The sequence below is a fragment of the Corvus hawaiiensis genome, chromosome 8, assembly GCF_020740725.1.
Source record: "Corvus hawaiiensis isolate bCorHaw1 chromosome 8, bCorHaw1.pri.cur, whole genome shotgun sequence".
NCBI classification, from domain to species: Eukaryota; Metazoa; Chordata; class Aves; order Passeriformes; family Corvidae; genus Corvus; species Corvus hawaiiensis.
Window position 1 is genome coordinate 34,136,664 of NC_063220.1, and position 19,955 is coordinate 34,156,618.

The window sequence follows — 19,955 nt, forward strand, 5'->3', positions numbered from 1 at the left end:
CTGAATAATTGGCAAGAAAGTGAAAATAATGTACGTTTTTAGTAATTATTGGTTAAAATATCTTTAAAAGGCTGTGTAAATCTTGATAATTGCTCTCACTCCTACTTTTCCTCCTTCCATGCTGTACCTGGGTCACGCTGGTGGCTCAGTTTCTCTGATAAGACTTAATAAACAACTATCTGGAAGCATTGAAACTACAGAAGACTTCTCGCTTTATCCTTTAAACTCCTTGCAAGGACTTTCAGCAAATTCTCTCCCATCAGGAGAGACTCGATTTATGGCACGGTAAAGTGTCAAATGGTGCCCCGTGTTCGATCTCTTCGGAATGACGCAACCCAGAACCTTTTGGACAGCACTGCACAACCAGTAGCAGAATAAAAGAAAACCCCGGGGTCGGCTTTGAAACTCCAGGATCTCCTAACCTCGGTCAACAGGGGGGAGGAGGAGCCGTGGACTGCTGGACAGAACTCGGACTGGAATTTCACAAGCTGATAACATCTACCAAAAACAAGGTAAGCTGTCCAAAACTAGACCAAGAAACAAATCATGGGTGCAGTTCCATCCCACGCAGAGCCAAATGTAGTCCGTAGTTTTGAAAACTTAGTTCGAAACCATCCCTTACCAGCATCTAAAAAAGAAATACGCTGCTTGTTGTCCTGGATAAAGAGAGAATTCCCTGATGCAGTAATTGGAGATTTATATTTACCATCTTTTTGGGAGAATGTTAATTCTATTCTATATCATTACGCCAGTCTAAGAGATGAAATGGCTCAGAAATTAATATCACCGGCTAGAGTAATATATGAAACGCTTTTGGAGATGGCATCTCCTGCTTCTGATGAAGAGGAGTGAAAGCTGCGCTGACACCCATAAAAGCAGCAGGAGATTTTAAAACCCCACTCGAACACTGTATCCGCAAACTGCTCATTGAAGGCCTGGAGACCATTTCCTGGGATGATTTTTGATCACCCAGCAAGCCAGACAGGCTAGGCTCCCTCCAGTCAACAGTGAGGAGAAAAGGTGCAGCTGGAAACCAACTTGCTGTAGCACAACTGCCAGAAACAGCAGAGAAAAATAGAAATATCCTCCTAGAATCCCCAGCTTTTCAATAAATAAGAAAAGCTGCAGTCGAGATGTAAAATAGGCAAGTGTTATTCATAGGAAAGCAAATTGTGGTAGGGTGCAATAGAGCCAGAGGAACAGTTATCCACAGCCACTCACTCTCATTTCTTTGTGGAAATCGTGGTGCTGGCTGGAAAACACTAAAGCCATGACCATTTCCATCTGCGTTAGAAACACAACCAACACATCAACCATTTGTCAGAATGAAAAAACTAGCAAGAAAAAAGGAAATATGTCCTTTTCAAGCACCTCCACAGGGGATTTGCAGAAATTGGGTGATAAAAATTAAGCAAATGGCCATAATCCTCCAACACAACTCCCTTCATTTGTGATTTTACGCTTCTGGTTTGCTGGGAATTTTCTGAGCCAACCATTTCTGCTCAAAGAGAGAAATGCCCACTGCAGAGGACTCAAGAAGTTCTTCTAATAGGCTCTCTCAGGTAGAAACAGGCAGATTTAGAGCCAACTAAGATCCCAACTAGCCTCCCAACTAAGGGAGGTTTTTTCAGATCATTAATACCAAGAGAGCAACTGCAAAGCACCCAGCACTGTTGAAATATTAACCTTTAATTGCAGCATGGCAATTCCCTATAACCTGTGCCCTTCTCCTGCAAGGAGCTCCCAGGAGACAGGGCTGGCCAGGCTTCCCCTGGCCATTGCTGAGGAAGGAGATAAATGGCCAGCCCCAGGGCAGCATAATTGATTTCCCTCATTATCTGGAACAGGAAAGTGGGATGGAAGGGTGGCAGCATTCCTGGGTGTGGGGTTTGTCTTGTTCCAGCTCGATGTGAGTAATATGTGACAGGAGGCAGGAGGAGGCATCACATTTTTGACAAGGGTTATGTGTTGCACCACAGCTGACAGCCAGGTAGAATGAGCTCTTCCTTCCAGAACAAATTATTTTTTATTGTTGTTCCTCCTCCAGTGAGCTCTCCCCTTTCCACATATGAAGCCAGGTGAAATTAAAGCTCAAACAGCTGATGCCACCCAGGTGTGGTAGAGGAAAAGGACTTCTTCATGATGAAACCTCCAACCATCCTGAGTTAATGCTTGCACAGCCTGACCCAAATGAAAAAGTTCCCAAAAAAGTTTCTTTCTAACTCACAAAGCTCAGTTTAGCTCTTGAGATCAATCCTTATTTTTCATTTCCACATTGTTATCACTCCCAACTCAATGCTCATAACATTGAAATCAAATCTTATGGTGAGGCTGCAAAGGGGATGAGTAAGAAATCACTAAAAACTTTGCCACTTCCCATGGAAAATTCTCCTGCAATCTGTTTTAAAGGCAGGTTAACAATGGTCTGGAGCTTGGTGGTTTAAGGGGAGGTTTTTTGGAACTCGAACAAAAGCACCAACAATGACACTGTGACACCCACAGCGTGATGAATGTGTGAAGAAATCACTGCCACTGGCCATAACGGAAATGAAATATGGAAAATGGTAAAGTGGGGTGGGAAGGAGGAGGAGAGAGCACTGGAGGGTACCAGAGGCACTGTAGTGGGGGAGCCCCTGGCTCAGTGGGCATTAATGGATGCAAAGAGGGAAAGACTAGCTGGATTTTTCATTGCTCCCTCCAAAGCAGCTGTATCTCTCACTCCAAAGGAAAATAAACAAGATCTCATCTAAACACATCACTCCAACACCCTGAGCTGCTGCCGAGCCCTCTGCTGACATCCCAGGATCTGGAAGGGAGGGGTGTTAGTTCTCAGGAAAAACTCCATGCTGGCAATTTTTTGTCCTGGCTCAGCCCCTTGCTCTGAGATGGGAAGAGGGCATCTGCCTGTGTGTAAATAGGTCAGCACCGGGCTGCTGCAGACACAGATGCATTTTTCTTGCATCCTTAAGCAAGCTGGAAAATGTCACTTCCTCGCTTAGCAATCACTAAACATTGTGCTGCCCTCAGTGCCCACCTGCTTTGCATCTGCAGTTCTGGGAATAAGATGGAAGACTAAGAACAGGTTTCTCTTTTTTCATACATTTTGTTTGATTTTGGTTTCTTTTTTTTTAAAGGCGCACAGAGTGATTTAGAGCCCAAAACTGGGGCAAATGCCCCAACCCACTTTTCATCCCTGTTCTCACCTGGACCTCTGCAGCATCCTTCACCTCCCTTTTTATTTTAACTGTGTAAGGGAAACCCCTAAACCAGCAATTTTTCATTTGAAGCTGAATCTCAAGCAAAGCCCACAGAGTAGAGAAATGCCTGCAGAGGGGTAAGAAGCTGTTGCACATCCCAAGGGCAAAGTCCTGACTAAGGAAATGGAGGGAGCTGCCAGTATATATCTGCATGCAGAAGCAGTTGCACACATGCCAGAGGGGCTACTTTCCCTTAGTCCTGGCTCCTCCATCCTTGGGGAGGAACATCTGGAACAGGAGTTAAGCTCTCAGGTGTTTGCTGCTGAGTCCTGTGCTAGTTAAAACAAGAGGATTTGGGGAGCAGGCTCACAGTAGTGTTTGAAACAAGCACGGATGTGGCAAATCCTTCCTGACCAGTGTGTGAAGGCAAAGGGGAGAAAGATGCAATGGATGAGTCCAAGAGAAGGAAAGGAGCAGGGACACTGAACAAAGCTGAAGCTTTCCAGGAAGGTAGAAGGCAGCTGAAAATGCTTCAAAAAGGACAGTGCTTTCTATTTCCTAGCAACAGATGCCAGAAAAAAAAAAACCAAAACAAAAACCACAGGAGATGGTCAGAAGATAGTCTTGGTTGGGGAAATGGGGGTTTTGCCAAGTCTCACCCCAATGGACCCTCATCCCTCCTCTCTTATGAACACCACACCGGTGCCCTCATCCCAGGCTATTTTTGCCCCCAGTGGCCAGGATAAGAGATTTGGGTGTTTTCAGCTGCACTCAGAGTACCTCTTGTTCTCTCTCCCCAGCTTAACTTGGGGCAATAGGGCCACAATAGCTGTGCAAGGGAAACCAAACATCTTGGTAGCTAAAAGGGGAACCCCAATATTATAGGTAGGATGATGCTTGGCTGAGAGTGAGCTCTCTAGGGTCTTCTGCTGCTCAGCATTTCAGGCTCCATCTGCTTCCCTGGAAGTGTATCCATCTGCAAACAGGGCAATATTCACAGACCCCAAAGCATCTGGCACCAGTATGCTTTAACCCATTAGGAAATGGCTGGAGGACACCACATTCAGGGCTTTTAAAGACATTTGGAGGGGGAAAAACCCCCTGTGTCTACAGGAAAATCACCCCTGCTCATCCCTGTATCAATTACAGAAGAGGCATTAAAAGGTTTTAGTAATGATTTCTTGTCAAACAACCTGGATCTTCAAGTCCCAATGTTCTTACTCAAACTCTCCCAGGAGCAAGACATCCCAGCAAAAAGGGACACACCACAGACACATCACAGCAAAGGCAGAGGAAAAATAATACAAAGGAGATATTGGGCAGAGAAAAAAAGATCAGAGACAGAAATCTGCAGGAACAGAGACAGATCACGAGTTTAAAGGAAGATGATTCTTCACTCTACACCTATACAAACTATTTTCTTCCCTCTGCAGCTCCCTCTTCCCCTCTCCCCTGATAATTTGAAGGTTTTGGGAGCTGCAGTAAGTGTGACTGTTTTTCTGTGCAACTCAGCCAAAGATTTAAGTAGGCAGGAGGAAAGCACTCTCCTTTTCCATCAGTGTTCAATAGAGAGAGAGTGGAAAAAAAAGAAACAAATAGAAAAAGAGAAGAAAAATCAGGAAAGAGTCCAAGCTGTGAATTGTTAAAAGAAAAAACAACTAGGAACATAAAAACCAAAGAGATGGAGTGGAAAAATACACTCAGGCAATCCTTCCTGCCTCTAACACTTCTCATGTGCATAAAATCTTAACGCAGAGATTCATCTGCAAAGCTGCTGAGCCAGAGCTGGGCAAACTGGCCCAGGAGGAGCCTTCTCCTCCAGATCTTCTGATAATTCCCAGGAGAGCGCTAGGGGAGGACACTGGCCTTGGGTTTGTTCAGCCCTTGGGTGATAAAGAGGGGGAGCACAGGTCTGCTGCCTGTTATCATAAGGCTGCTCTATGAATGCTGATTATCAGCCTGGCCCCAGCTTGCTAACCCAGATCTCTAGATCCAAAACCCTTTTCCTGATCCTGCAAAACCCTCATATGGGGGCTGAGACAGGCACTTGTGTTATGAGGGTTTTGTGACACGTCCTGTTGGAAAAGTTCGATGACTGCGGCCGGGGGGAGACATCGCAGACAACCAATATGATCGATAAAAGCAAGCTCCCCTTATCAGCAATCCAGAGGCACTTATATAGTATACCAGCTTGTTAACTCTTAATTGGCTTAAACCTATCAAAGCGCAGTTCTGCTTCTACATCATTAGACTACATTGGCAAGCTTCTACTAGTTATGTTATGATTAAAGAATTCAGAGTTCACCCTCCCTTCTCCTGGTCAGTACATCTTATCTGCACAGCTGCACATCCTCAAAACTCCCTTTTTGTTCTCAGGCTTGTTTCTCACACAGGTGCTTTCTCATGCAGGCAGTTTCTCACACTAACTTCTGCTTGCAGGCCTTTTGCTTGTACAGTTCTTTTATTGATCCTATAATTCTATCAATGACCCATGCCCCTGATCTTCTAATCATTTTGCAACAACGTCCCACTTGCTGGCTTGGTTTTCCTGAGGAAACAGGGAACACACGGTCACAATGTCCATCTCTCCTTCCCTTCACTAATCAGTTCTGAACCTGTCAGTCCATTTTAACTCCATACAAAAAAAAACAAACCAGAAGAAATTCACATTGATACCCACTGGGCACCACAAATGTCATCCTCCCTAGTGAAAGCACGAAGGGGAAACATTTTACTGATTCAGAGGAATTCCTACCAGGAAAAATCACACAGGAATTCCACACAGAGCACAAGCACCAGCAAAAAGCAGGTTTTTGAATCTTGCAGATCATGGGATGGCTTGTTTTCATTACATCAGGAAAATTCAATGGGGTGGAACAGAAGAAGCTGTTATTGATGCAATCAGAATTCACCCTCAGACACATGACGTTGCAAAAACACATTTTTTCTGTCCTTCCCATGCTCCAATGGCATTCCCAGCTCACAGAAACAGGAATATTGCATGATAAGGGCTTGGCTGATTATTTCTTCTTCTTTCCAAGACCTTCATCTTTCTTTGCCACCAAACATTGCCTGGAGCCCATCCAGAAGTTTCCAGGAGCACAGCATCTTGAGTGTGCATGCCTTGCAGCTTTTCCATTCTTCTTGATGCTATAAAACTGTCTTGTAAAAGCAAAATTAAAGACTTGAGTGCTGGCCACAAAGCCCTTCCCATGGCCATGTTTTCTGTTGTGTGTAACTCCAAGATAGAAGGACGGGGACAGAAGGGGGGGAAAGAGCTTTATGCATTGAACTTCTTTTTAAATCTATTGAAGGTATTTCATCACTTCCCAACATTTTTCTATAAAACCCAGTCAGCTACATTTACAAATTATAAAATTAGCTTTATGTGCAGGGCCCAGGCTAATGGCACAGCTAAATCTAGGGAGCAGGAAGATTAGATGCCTCTCCTTTGCCCATGGTGGGATTTATTTTGCAGTATCCCTTCCTGGAGTAGAAGAATTTCCCTCCCAAGCCAAAGCTTTCAAAGGTCAAGAGATTTGACCACTAAGTGGAAAGTTTTGGAGAAGCCATGTCTGTGGGGAGCAAATAGAGCTGGATGGCTCAGGGCAACATTTGTGCTCCACAAAGACAAAACATTTTTGAAAAATGAGGGAATGCAGAACTGTAATCCCATGCAAGATAATTCAAACATATGGGATGGATGGAGAGGGGTGCAATACTGAGGATATTCAGGGAAAAGGGACAGTTTTCATTAACCTCAATGTTTCAAACAGGTACAAGCCTGCTGCTGGATTTTGTGTACTTGGTATCCTGCCACACTGTTCAAGGAAACCTTGGGCAGTACCAACCTATTTGCCAGTGGTCTCCCATTCCTTGGCTACAGCCCAGGGCAATACCCAGCACCTCTGAAGAGTGCTAAAAACCCATTACAGAGACAGGACAGGCATCAGCATGAAATCAGCACAGCACAGCTGCCAGGAAGAAAGGGGTGAGACACTTCAGCCTCCTCTGCCAAGCTCACATTCCCTCTCCAGACTCCCCAGGGTGCAGAAAGAAGCTTGATGTTGCTTGCCTGGTCCACAGGGATGCTGCCAGCCCTGAGAGGAGGTATTCCAGACCTGAGAGGAGGGATCTTATGGCAGAGCAAGATCACCTCCTGATGCTTTTGGCCACTTGCAAATCCTCACAGTGCCAGGGATCAACATTGCAGGGCAGGAGCAAAAATATTTCACCAGTTCCCTCATGCTGGAAGAGGAAACAAAAGCTAATCAGCTGCAAGCACAGGGGGCATGTAGGGAACAAGCTTCTTCAAGCTTTACTTCTCTGCTCACTTTTAAAAAAATAATTTCCCTCTGTAGAGTATTAATCACCACAAGTCAGCCTTAGGAAGAGTTATCCTTGGAGGTACACAGGGATTGCAAGGACACTGTGTTAGAGCAAAATTATTTTCTTTTATAACCTTTATAGAAACAAGAGATAAGTACATTACAACAGCTTGCTCACACACAGCAGCAGCGACTGATTGATTCCTGCACCCTCCCATTTGCGATGCTGCTCAGGATGCCAAAGGGAGAGCCTCACAAAACAGCACTGAACCATGCTGGGATGGCTTTGGAAGTGGGTTTTGCCTTTCAGGGAACCAGGTCTCCCATCCCACTGGGCAGTGACACTCAAGGGCTCAGGACCAGAGGCCACCCAGGGCTGCTCATGACACTGCGTGGTGGCACAAGGCAAAGTGGCTGGAGCAGCAGCATCCTCAGAGCCTCCCACTACTGCTGGTGGGCTTTCCTCTCCAGCAGGCACTGACCACCAGCAGGAAGCCTTCTGAGCTCCCTCAGACACAAGTTTTCCAATGGCTCACATCATGAGGAGCCTGCAAGAAACTGAGAGCCCTCCCCTAACAACCTGACCTGCAGTTCAAAGGGATGCTCATCCCTTGAGCCAAGAAGTGAACATCATCTCTGCATTGCTCTCTTTCTCTTCTCCCTACCCTCTGACGAAGAGCTGAAGTTCTGCAGGTGTTATTTATTTCCCTAGTCCCTGGCATTGTGGCCATGCCCAGAAGTCAAGGACACAGGGGCAGCTATTGAACTCTGGGGAGGCATTGCAATTTTCCAGCAGATTCACCTCCCCCCTCTGCCAGTCTGGGATCCCTTTTTTGAAAAAAATCAGAGGTGCATGGGGAAAACAAAGTTACCTCCAGTCTCTGCTGCAATGAGCCAAACCTCAAAGTGAAACTGTTCTACATCCCTCATTTCCATTTGTCCCTGCACTTGTATCTTGCACCCTCTGGAGCGCTCTCCCATTTCCGCAGAGCTCCGTGGGTGACATCCTGATCTACAGACACAGAAATGAGTCTTTGTTTACAAGATAAGAGCCACAAAATGCAAATAAAAAGCCCCAAATAGCTCAAGACCAAACAGGGTCCATATCTACCCTTTCAAAGGCATCCAGGCTGCAAAACACCACAAGCAATGGCTTTGTTTGGAGCATTAAGTACGATGCTAAAAACATCTCCCATGCAAAAACAACATGCATATAAGTTTGTTTATGCTAGAACTTTAATCTCTAAAATAACAGCTCTTCAGAGCTTGTTTTAGGCCTAAAAATTAATGCCAAGTAATGATTCAAGGTGTATTGGGTTGGCACGGCCAGGTTTTGGTAATAGGGGGCTGTAGGAGTGGCTTCTGTGAAGCTGCCAGAAGCTTCTCCTGGGTCGAACAGAGCTGGTGCAGCCCATGGTGAGGCAGATTGTCCCCTGCAGCCCATGGAAGTCCATCGTGGAGCAAGAGGATGCCTGAAGGAGGCCATGATCCCAAGGGACGCCTGTGCTGGAGCCCCAGTGAGAGAGGAGCCCACTGCAGTGAAGAACTGCAGCCTGTGGGAAGGACTCAGTTTGGAATGTTTCATGGAGGATGGCCTCCCGTGGGAGAGACCCCCACCTGGAGCAGGGAAAGTATGAGGAGGAAGAAGTGGCAGAGACAAGGTGTGATAAACTGACCACAACCCCATTCCTCATCCCCTGCACGGCTGGACAGGAGGTGGGAGAAAATTCAGGAGTGAAAATAAGCCTGAGTAAAAGGGAGGGTTAAGGTTTTTAAGATTTGGATTTATTTCTCATTACCCTGCTCCAGTTTGATTGGCAATAAATGAAATTCAATTCCCCAAGCTGACACCTTTTAACCCATGATAGTAATTCCTGAGTGATCCTTCCCTGTCTTGATCTTGAGCCTTTCATTAAATTTTCTCTCCCGTGTCCAGCCGAGGAGAGGAGTGAAGGAGCAGCTTTGTTGGGCACATGGCATCCAGCCAGGGTTATCACACCAGACAAGGTCTGAAGAGGCTGGGAATGATTCCCTAAAGCAGCAGAGAATCATTGCAGAGAGTGCAGCCCTGATTTCATTAAAGCCTTAAACATATTCCAAGCCACACAATCCATCCACCCATCAATAGGATGAAAAGACTGCAAGTTCCCTTAAACTCACCCAGCCACCTAATGAATCTCCTGGTTGGGAAAGCAAGGAAAAATGAAGTCCTCTCTCACTTCATTCTTCCATTTCCACACAAGCCTGAGCCATCTTACTGCTCCTGGGACATGCCTAACAGGAACTATTCCTGTGCAGTGAGGCGAGAGGAGGCTCCAAGCAAGAGCACAGCAAAATCCAGGTTGCTGGGCCCCCACTGTAGAGCTCAGGCCACATGTCACTGCCCTCCAGATGCTCTTCCTCCAGCAGCATCCAGTTTTTCGGTGTCCCTTGCCATGTCCAAAAGGATCCAAGATACCTTCAGGCTATACCTGAAGGCTATACCTATGCTGCAGGAGTTATTTTAGGCATAGGAGGACAGCCTGGGGGCTGCTCAGATGTCACTTTCCTTCCTGTTTCTCCTGGATTGGACCGGTGGTTTATTCTCCATTTATTCTCATTGGAGCAGTAAAAATCCAAGTCACACTTCATGGAGACATCCTACATCCCTGAGGATGGACACAGCTCCCAGCGACTGTGCGGGAACCTGAGAGCAGAGGGATGGAGGCCTGAGACAGGAGAATTCTCCCAGCTGGACCTCACCCATAGCTCTTCAGGTACATCCCTGGCTCAGGGGAAGCAGCCTGACCCACCTGGAAGGGGAGAGCCAAAGGGATTTAAGTCCAGGCTCATGGTTAGGCATGCAAGGAACATTTTCCCAAACCAGACCAAATGAAAAAAGCAAATATTTGCCAGAATGAAAGTGTCAAATCCTTGGCAGTTCTCCCTCTGCTTTGTTGCTTTTGTTCATGGGGGGCTTCAACCAGTTAATAACCACGTGATCCATGGATTTACTTCCTTTTGGTTGGGGAGGTAGGATTATCCTAACCCAGCTCAAGACAAACATGCTTATTTTTTCCTAAACAAAATTCAAAGCAAGGAGAAAAGGGGGGGAGGGGGAGAAGATTCATTGGGGAAGGTCCAAAGAATATTTTTTTTAAGTTACCATTAGTTTCATTTTGGCTCCAAACATCACTTCATAAAGAAGAAGTCAAGTCATCTAATATCAAAAATGCACAAACAAGTGGTTTGATTTTTTTTCAAATTGCTAGTTTCTGTTGTCATTTTTTTGTTGAGTTCAACACAAATAATTTCAGCTGACCTGAAATGCTATTTTTCAACAAATGTATGCTTTAAAAGAAAAAAAAAAGAGAAAAAAGGAAAGAGAGAAAGTCTCATTCTTTAGCCTGTGTGTGTGCTACACCACTAGTTTTTAGTCGTTGGCTTTCTGCTAGAGATTATCACACCGAAAAAATGGATGAATAAATTATTCTTCTCACAGGTGCATCAGAAGGGCTGACAGAAAGAAGAAGAAAATTAGATGGTGTATCAGAAAAAAGAAAAATATAAAGTGTGGATAGATGGGAACCACTGGAAACACTTATAAAAACCGAGCACCAGCATCAACACTTGGATGCTTGCGTCACTAAAGTCCTCTTTGCACTTAGGTTTCCCACATCATAGCTTTGCGTATTTGCTCCCTGTGATCCAAAAAATACAAACTAAGGAGGCTCATTTTATCTGGGAGAGCTTGGAGTGAGCTCAAGAACAAGCACTCTTAGCTTGGAGCTGGTGTTTGAGTTCCCTCCCGCCCGAGAGCAGCGGCTCCAAGGCCTGGGGGATGGCTGCTCCATTTCCTCATTAAATAATTCTGACTCATGAACACATCAGAAAACTTGCATTGTTCCCTTTGGCAGTTTACCTCCAGAAAGGCAAAGTTTGTCAAAGAAATCCTTTTGTACAAATCATTCACGCAGCATTAGCCATGTTTGTCCCTTCCCCTCCAAGACAGCTCCAGGAATTTGTGTTATTTTCATTGCCTTCCCCTGCACCCTTATCCATCCTGACCAAGTGAACTTGCAACTTTATCTCATCTTCCTGCAGCGTTGGATCAAGACAGAGCTGCTTCTTTTGGCCAAGAGGAATGGCTTTAGATAGAATTTTCATCCTTTATTTTATTTTATAGACAACCTAAATGTCCCCGATACCTCAGGCCAGGCTGGCTTTTGGCCTTCAGAGGGGTCTGACCAATAAGGAATAACAAGCATAAGGACATGACTGGAAAGTCAAACATTACTGATATTATATGTATATAAATATATTATGTGTATATATATTTATATGTATATATATTTATATACATACACCTCCGTTGCTTTTATTTATATAGCTCTGACTATTTCTCTTTCCCTCCTGATTTTTTTAACCAGCCAAACTACAGACCTCCCTCATTCCCACATGCAAAAATATTATAGAAGTGCTGCTAAAAGTAATCCTAAAGTTGCTCAAGCTTGCACATTTCTGGGCCCATGACCACACATCTTCTTGGGTCACAGCCGGGGGTGAGAAAACAGTTTTTCAGGAATTTTTCCAGGCAAGAGAGGAATGCCCTAAACATCTGATATTTCCCTGTCTCCCTTCAAACCCCAGCATACTTCTGGCAGATCTGTACATTTACATCCAACTGCTTAGCAGGGAGCTCTTCCTGAGCCATCTCCATCATATATTTTCTTCTGACATAAATATGAATTGAGGTTATGGCCCAGTATGATCTTCCCAGGAAAAAGTGGAGATTACATCAATGTGACCCATTAAAGCAATATTAAATACCCACTGATGGTTCATTATTACAAGTTACTTTCCTTCCTGATGTAGAATTTATTCAATATATTGGAGGGGCAAAAACATCTCCAGGAAGGCATTGACTGTGCACTGCATTAATAAAAAGGGACAGTGCAAGGGATGGGCTTGACAAGTTGGAAGAGGAGTTTCCATTTACACAACCCCACTGGATGAATCAAAACCCTCCTCCTGTAAGGCATGGAGGCCAAAAGGAAAACTTTAATTAGGTTGTAGCCAGGTGTCAGGCTCTTCTCCCAGGAAAAAAAGGGACAGGATGAGAGGAAAGGGCTTCAAGATGCACCAGGGGAGGTTTACAGTAGATATTAGGAACCACTTGTTCACTGAAAGGGTGGTCAGGCATTGGAACAGGCTGTCCAGGGAATTGTTGGAATCAACATCCTTTGAAGTGTTTAAAAAATGTATAGATGTGGAGCTTGGGGACATGGTTTAGTGGTGGCCTTGGCACTGCTGGGTTAATGGTTGGATTCCATGATCTTAGAAGTCTTTTCCAAACCGAAGGATTCTGTGATTATATGAAACAGTAAATTGAGCTGCCAGTTGGGTTTAGATGCAGAAAAGGGGATGAGGGGCTCCCCAAATCACCACCACTTGCTCCCTTCCCATCTCCTGTGCAGAAAGTAGTGACAGGAAGCAACTGCAAAGCTCTTTCACCCAGGGAACACAGGACTTCATAAAATCCCCTCTTCTTCTGTTTTACTCTTTGTCTCTGCAACCTGGATCGGAATTTACAAACATTTTGCAGTGAGTCAAGTCTAGAAGTTTGGTTGTTTTCTTTGCACCTATACGATTCAATTTAAAAAAATACTTTTGAAGGAAGAGTTTGTGCTACGGAAGTAAAAACCTCTCAAACCCAAGGCTGAGAAAATCATAAAATTATAGTAACACAGAACCATTTAGGTTGGAAAAGGCCTCCAAGATCATCAACTTTTGATCAATCACCACCTTACAACCAGACCAGAGCATCAAGTGCCACATCCAGTGGATGGCACAAGTGCCACAATTCCAGGGATGCTGATTCCACCACCTCCCTGGGCAGCCTTTTCCAATGCCTGATAACCCTTTCTGTGAAGAAATTCTTCCTGATATCCAACCTGAACCTGTCCTGGTGCAGCTTGAGGCTGTTTCCTCTCATCCTGTCCAGAGAACGCGAGCACTTTCTAGCTTTTCCCCCTTGCAGACACCCAAAGCTGCCCCAAAGGGCCAGGAGCATCCTGGGGATACCTCTGTCCTGACTCCTTGAGAGGAGCTCAGACAGTTTGTGAGCTGAAGCTGCAAGGAAAGATGTGGCACACCTTTCATTCTGGTCATTCATAGTATTGACAAAACATAAAATATTAACACCAGAGACTACAGAGTTCTCTTGAAAGAGATGGATTCAGGTCCTTTCCCACATGGAACAGGTCAGGGATAAGGTTCTCAGCATCAGGCAGAGGTTTTTGTCCCAGGGAGTGAGGATTGCCTTTCTCTCTCCTCTCACCCTGGGCTCCTGCTTGCAGTACCTGCCCTCAGCTCTACAGGCTCCCAGAACATCTTGGGTTGGAAGGGCCTTGGGATGTCTTCTCCTCTCACTGGCCCAAAGCAGGTGGTCCTTACCTCCCTTAAAAAGCCACTCCCTGCTGTCACACTCCTTATCCCCACCCATCACCCACCGTGAAACTGGGGACACCTGCCCAGGGGAAAGAGTGTAGGGAGTAAACACCAAATTGAAGCCTACCTTTTTTTCCCCAAAACGTTTCCAGTTGCATCCGCTTCTTTATTTGCTCCAATTTTCTGTCTTCTTCATGCACCTAATTAATGAGTCAATTCATTAATATTTTTGCAGCAGAATTCTATTCTCATCTATAAAGCAGCCGTGCCAAATTTTTGCCTTAATTTTAAACAATACCTTTTATTTAAAGCTTTCTGCAGAGAAAACAGTGAAGACTTCTCTGTCTCTTCACAAGACAATTATTCAGAATGTTATCAGCAAATCTTCAAGGAGGATTTCTCCCAACATAGTTCACCCACCTGTAGATGCACTCAGGACTACAATCAATACAAGTTAATTAAGCTGTAGCCCACTCCAATTAAAATTACAGGATCTGAAGGACAGACATTTGTTTTTGTCAGTAAATTAATTTAAGCATTCATTAACTTTATTTTTTAAATTATATATCACTTTAATGATAAGTAATTCCTCTCATTACAGAGGAAACATATGGAAAGGAAAGATAAGATGGGAGAGACTTGGACCCAGGGAGGAATATGTTCCCCAGCGCTTCCTTCTCCTTCGGCACATCAGCAACCCCATTTATGTCAGCAAACTGGGCTCTTTTGAAAATCTGGCTAGCAAATGCAGTGCTGAAATAAGAACAGAGATTCTTTGAGTATCTCACCTCCTTCTCTGCTGGGAACATGAAAGCTTGGCTGTGAAATCTCAGGGTTTTAGAATAGCTGAAACTTTGTACAGGCTACCAAAATAAACACTTTTCAACAGAAATCAAAATATTACCATGTCAACAGGTTTTTTAATTTATGTAGAAAAGGGCAGGTTGTTTTACAGCTTAACCCTTCCTGCACATTATCCCAGGCAGAAAAGGGTGATTTATAAGGTGATGTTTGTGCAGTGTCCTGCACTCTGAGTTAAACCTTCCCTGGCTTATTATGGCAGCTAATTAAATATGGAGCAGGCCAGCAATATTTGGTGCCTTCTTTGCCCAGCAGGTGCTGCACGGCAAATGAACTGGGTTGCTCCAAAGAAGGGTTTAAACCCTCAACACCTGAGGGACTGTCCCAGAGCTCACCTATCAGTTCCCATCACACTCTCACCGTGAGTTTTCCCTGCTTCGCCACAGTGCAAAACTAAGCAAACAGCCCTGTAGGTTACGGGTGTGGGTTCGGCAATCACGGTGGGCGCCAGACTGTAGGTTACGGGGGTTCTGGGGTCCAGTCGGGACGGCCGGACGTAGACGGTGACGGATGGAGACGAGAGATCTCTATAGGCAGGTCTTGGGACACAGCCGGTTTATTGTAAAGGGCGTGGGTATTGGGGCACTGCTCAGAGCTGGTAGACTCAGCTCTGAGCAGGCCCAAGAGAGCAAGAGAGTGAACGGGTGAGAGAGAGAGAGAGAGAGAGAGTAGGAGCAAGAGTAGAAGTGGAAGAGAGGAATGAGAATAGAATGGAAGAGAGAATGAGAAAGTCTGAAGTCCTGGTTACAATACAATAAATCATCTTCTGTACTGAATATTCTAATTGTCACTAACCAATCTAATACAAGATACAAATCCTATAGCATTTACATACAGCCTATAAGAGTTCTTATATTACCATAGAGTGTTACATCTTAACTTCTAAAAACTACTCTTTGGACCCCTTCTGCTGAGCTAGTAGGGTCTGCTCTGACCCTTGGACCTGTTTGCAAGCAGAGGGTATTGTTCCATCAAGAGGGGATTACTTCAGTCGGCCATACCATTGTTTTCTAGTTGTTCAGTAACTAAGACCTGGTATTTCAAAAGTGGCTTTCATTTCGATGTTGCCTGTAGTTTTCATATTCCCAAAATCTTTTGTCAGGCAATCATATTTCCAAGGCTTTCCTGTTTCATCTTCCCCAACATCTCCCCCTTTTCGACGGACAATTAAGATATTAGACATAGTCTTACTCGTCATTTTTTGCACACACTGAAGTATACAAGGTACTGCTACTAAAACTATAATTATTACTACTAGAATAATCAAGCCTATTTTACAGAGTTCCCTTAGCCAGGGTGCAAAGCTCCAACCATCAAACAAACTGTCTAGCCAAGACGAGTTATCTGTTGTAATTTCGTTAGCTAGGTCCCTTAGGTTTTGTAACTGTTTGTGAATGGAAACAGAATGATCGGATAAGTTCATACAGCATAATCCTTCAAAATCTTCACAGCCATGCCCATGTGCTAATAAAAGATAATCAACGTAAGTTTGGTGTCTATGGCTGGAAGTCGGAGAAATGTGATGATTATCACATGGCTAATATTTATCAAAAGTAACATTATCAAAACCTTCTGGTAAAGGTATTCCAACTAAACAGGTTAAAAAAGGTTTGTCAGGGCTTGTGTCAGATAGACAGATGGTATCGGAGCCTGCAGATTTGGCTAAAGCAACCCAGACATTTGTCTTTGGTTGATTTATAGGTAAAGTTTCGCTACAAAAACAAAAACAAAAGGTTAAAAGCAACATGCATCTACATAAATAATGCTAAAACTCCATTCTTTTCTTGAGCTGTTTCTGGCAGACAATCTTCTCTCAGTGGTTCTGCCGAGTTCACATTTCAGTGTTGGCTTCTCAGCTTCCACTCGTGGGGTCACTGACTGAAGTGGAACAGACAGTGGGCTTTAATGCGTGGTACAGCTTCACGGTCTTTGCTGGAATCCACTTGGTTCCTTCACCTGTGGAGAGACATGCAAATCCCTTTCCCCACATTATAAGATCATAAGGTCTTTCTATTTTTCCTGATGCTAAATTCTTAATTAAAACTGGAGGGTGCTTTTTCAGTTTTGCTTTTTTGTTGTTTAGGAAATGTCTATAGATGGGGGGTTCAGGCTCTTCTTCAGAGCTGTTCAAGAAATTAAAAACATACAAGGCTTTATTCAACCTTCTTTGAGGTGTAGCCTGGGCTTTTCCCCTTTTCTGTTGATTTAAAATGCGTTTTAAAGTTTGATGTGTTCCTTTTAGGGTACTTTTTGGCAGTTGTTTAAGATACGGTGAGCAAATGCCACTGTATCTTACAGCACTTTTTAGTTCTTTAATTTGGAGAGTGGAGATGGGAGCCCACATTTTAGGACTGTCAGGCTGTTGGCTAGCTATCACAGGCTTAGTTAATAGACTAAGACTTTCATCTTTATAGATTTGGGGTCTTATTTTATGGCAATCTGTTAATTTAGAATAATCTGAGCACTTTGGAGGATTTTTTGATTCAGAAGGTAGCGCTGACAAACTTTCAGAACTCGTTTTCTCTTTCTGGGTTGCAAGATCCCCGCCGCTTGCCGGCGGGACTCTGGGGCTTATTGCAAACAAATCTGGCTGCTTTTCAGAGTTTACTTGTGTTAGATTTAAAGCATCAGCTCCGGCAGAGGGGCTCTCCGTCTCCCCTGCCACTGGAGCTGCATTATTGCTCTCGGTTCCCCCCTTGCTCGCGGCTTCTGAGGCGAGGCTGCGCTGCGCGGAGGGATACGGCTGTACGGTGTCGGGGGACCCCGGCGGGGGCAGCTGCGGCGCGGGGATGGGACCCGGCAGGGGCAGCGATGGAACAGCAGAGTTCAGGAGTGGTGCAGCCGATCTCGGTGGCGGCGGGCAAGGAGGCGGGGTGGAGCTGCGCGGCGGAGTCGCGGGAGGATGCGCGGCTGGTCCCGGGAGCGGTGCTGAGGTTGGAGAAGTCTGAGCGGACTGATACCACTGGTCCGGGAGTTGCAGCAATTGCGCATGCGCGTGTTGCGTCATCAGGTCCGCGCGGTAGGCTGTAAGGGCAGCAGTCCGTGTGGCGGGCGGTTCGGGCAGAGTGGGAGATGGCAGGACTGCAGAACCAGGGGCTGGGGCTGCGGTCGCGGGAGGCAGGAGGGCTGGTGGCTGGATCGCGGCGTGCTGCTGCTGGAAGCTTGTAGGCTGGGCTGGGGTGGGTGGTGGCGGGGCGGCGGTGCCAGGAGGCGGGGCTGGAGCAGCGGCAGGAACGGAGGAGACTGCAGACCTCCATGCAGGCAGCGCGGCACCGGCATCAAGTGGCTCGCGGAGCTGGGGCGCTCCCAGCGCAAGCGATGGTGTGCCGGGATCGGGGAACCGCACAGAAACGGCGGCAGAGGCGGGAGTAGACACAGGCGTCTGTGCTGCCACGGGGCTGGGCGACCGCTCGGGGCGTGCTGTGTGCGCTTGAACGGCAGGGTGGGGGGGTAGGGTTCCTGCAGTAACGTGCACAGGGGGTGCCGGAGACAGCAGCGCGGCCGTGGCCGGCGCTCTGGGCACCAGTGTTTCGGGAGCGGCAGGGGACTGTGAAGACGCAGCAGCGGCGGACGCAGATGGAACAATGGCTATCATCGGCGCCGTGTGGGGGGGGGGGACCTGGGGGGCTGGAAGAAGGGTCGCCGCTTGGCTTTGGGGGGGGCCGGCTATAATGGCAGCCATGGCCATAACCGGCGCGGCTGGGGGAGGGGTAACACCCGTAGGTAGCAGGGGGGTAGGCGCTGGCCCCGCCGGGGGTACCGCCGGGGGGCGGGGCCATCATGATGTCAGCAGCGGGGGGTGGGGTAGCAATGACGGCAGCAGGGGGGGGTGGAGCCGCGGTGACGGGAACGGGGGGGGGGAGTACGGGAGGGCAGGGGCAAGGGGCGGGGCCGCGGAGACGCTGGAACTGAGGGCGGGGGCCGCGGGGGATGGGGCAGCAGGGGCCGCGGGGGATGGGGCAGCGGGGACGCGCGGGATGGCGGGGATGGCGGGAGGGGCCGTAGGGTCCGGTGGGGTGGCTGGGGCCGGGGGTAACGGGCGCGGGGGCCGCGAGCGCGGGGGGGCGGGGCGGCGCGCGTCAGCCGGACCGCGGGTATCGGAGCCGCGGGGTCTGGCGGAGGGGCGGGGGCCATGCTCCGCTGCGGGCTCGCGGCGGCAAGGGGCGGACTCGCAGCTGGAACCGGGCTCGGCGGGGTGACTGCTGCGGGCGGCGCCACCGCGGCAAACAGCTCTACCAGCGCTCTGCAAGCTGGGATCAGCTGTGCAGCTGCCATATCTCGGTAGGAGATATTATTAAAGAGCTTAACTCCAACTGTGTCCCAAAAGTCTCTTGTAAAGACGGCTGAACGGTCAGCATTTGGGAAATTAAGTCGGGTCCATTCTAAAAGATTTTTTAGCTCGTGTTTAGGCAACTGACTTGGACCAGAGCTTATAAGTAAATGCTTAAGTTGCTTATAGAGATCTCTGTCATGGGCAGAGTGGGTTTGTCCCATTTTTTAGACCAGTATGATACTCACTTAGGTGATGTCGCAGGAGCAGCGTCCTTACTCAGATGTCTGTCGTGGGGGGCTGGCCAGTCACTCCACTCAGCACTCAGGACGCTGCTTTTCGGTCCTTTCCCAGAGTTCCGATTTCAGTCGTCGCTTGGCAACGGCTTTCCGTGCTCAGGACCTCACGGGTGGGTCCGCACTGAGCTGCAGTGCAGGCGGTGCTCAGCACTACTCGCCTGTGCTCGGGGCGTGCGGCAGATTTCCCTCAGCAGAGCTCCGGTCAGTACTGCTTAGCAGCGTGTCCGTGCTCGAGGGGTGATACGGCAGACCTCCTCAAAGAGCTCCAGGGAGCCGCTGCGCAGCAGTGGCCGCCCGTGCTCGAGGACTGCCAGGCAATTGCCTCCAAGAGCTCCAGGTAAACCCCGTGCTCGAAGGCTGCCTCAGCAGAATTACAGAGCTCCAGCTATTACGATGCGCAGCATCGGTATGCCGTGCTCACGACAAGTTCTAGGTGGCTATAACTGGTCTTTTAGTTACCGTCCATGGAGAAAAGTCCTACAGATGGAGAAAGCTGAACCGGGCGTTCAATCACGTTGTGCGCCAGGCTGCAGGTGCTGGGTGTGGGCTCGGCAATCACGGTGGGCGCCAG

At 47.1% G+C, this 19,955-nt stretch overlaps 2 long non-coding RNA genes across 2 annotated transcripts; one reads left to right on the forward strand and one right to left on the reverse strand.

The window, feature by feature from the left end:
• Positions 1-221: 221 nt before the first annotated feature.
• LOC125329539 lies at positions 222-19,128 on the forward strand. Its single transcript, XR_007205201.1, has 3 exons — positions 222-309; positions 10,713-10,719; positions 19,116-19,128. It is a non-coding gene; the product is annotated as an uncharacterized LOC125329539 (long non-coding RNA).
• LOC125329540 lies at positions 14,091-15,216 on the reverse strand. The gene is made up of 2 exons (XR_007205202.1): positions 14,253-15,216; positions 14,091-14,154 (listed from the first exon to the last, which is right to left on the reverse strand). It is a non-coding gene; the product is annotated as an uncharacterized LOC125329540 (long non-coding RNA).
• Positions 19,129-19,955: the final 827 nt, after the last annotated feature.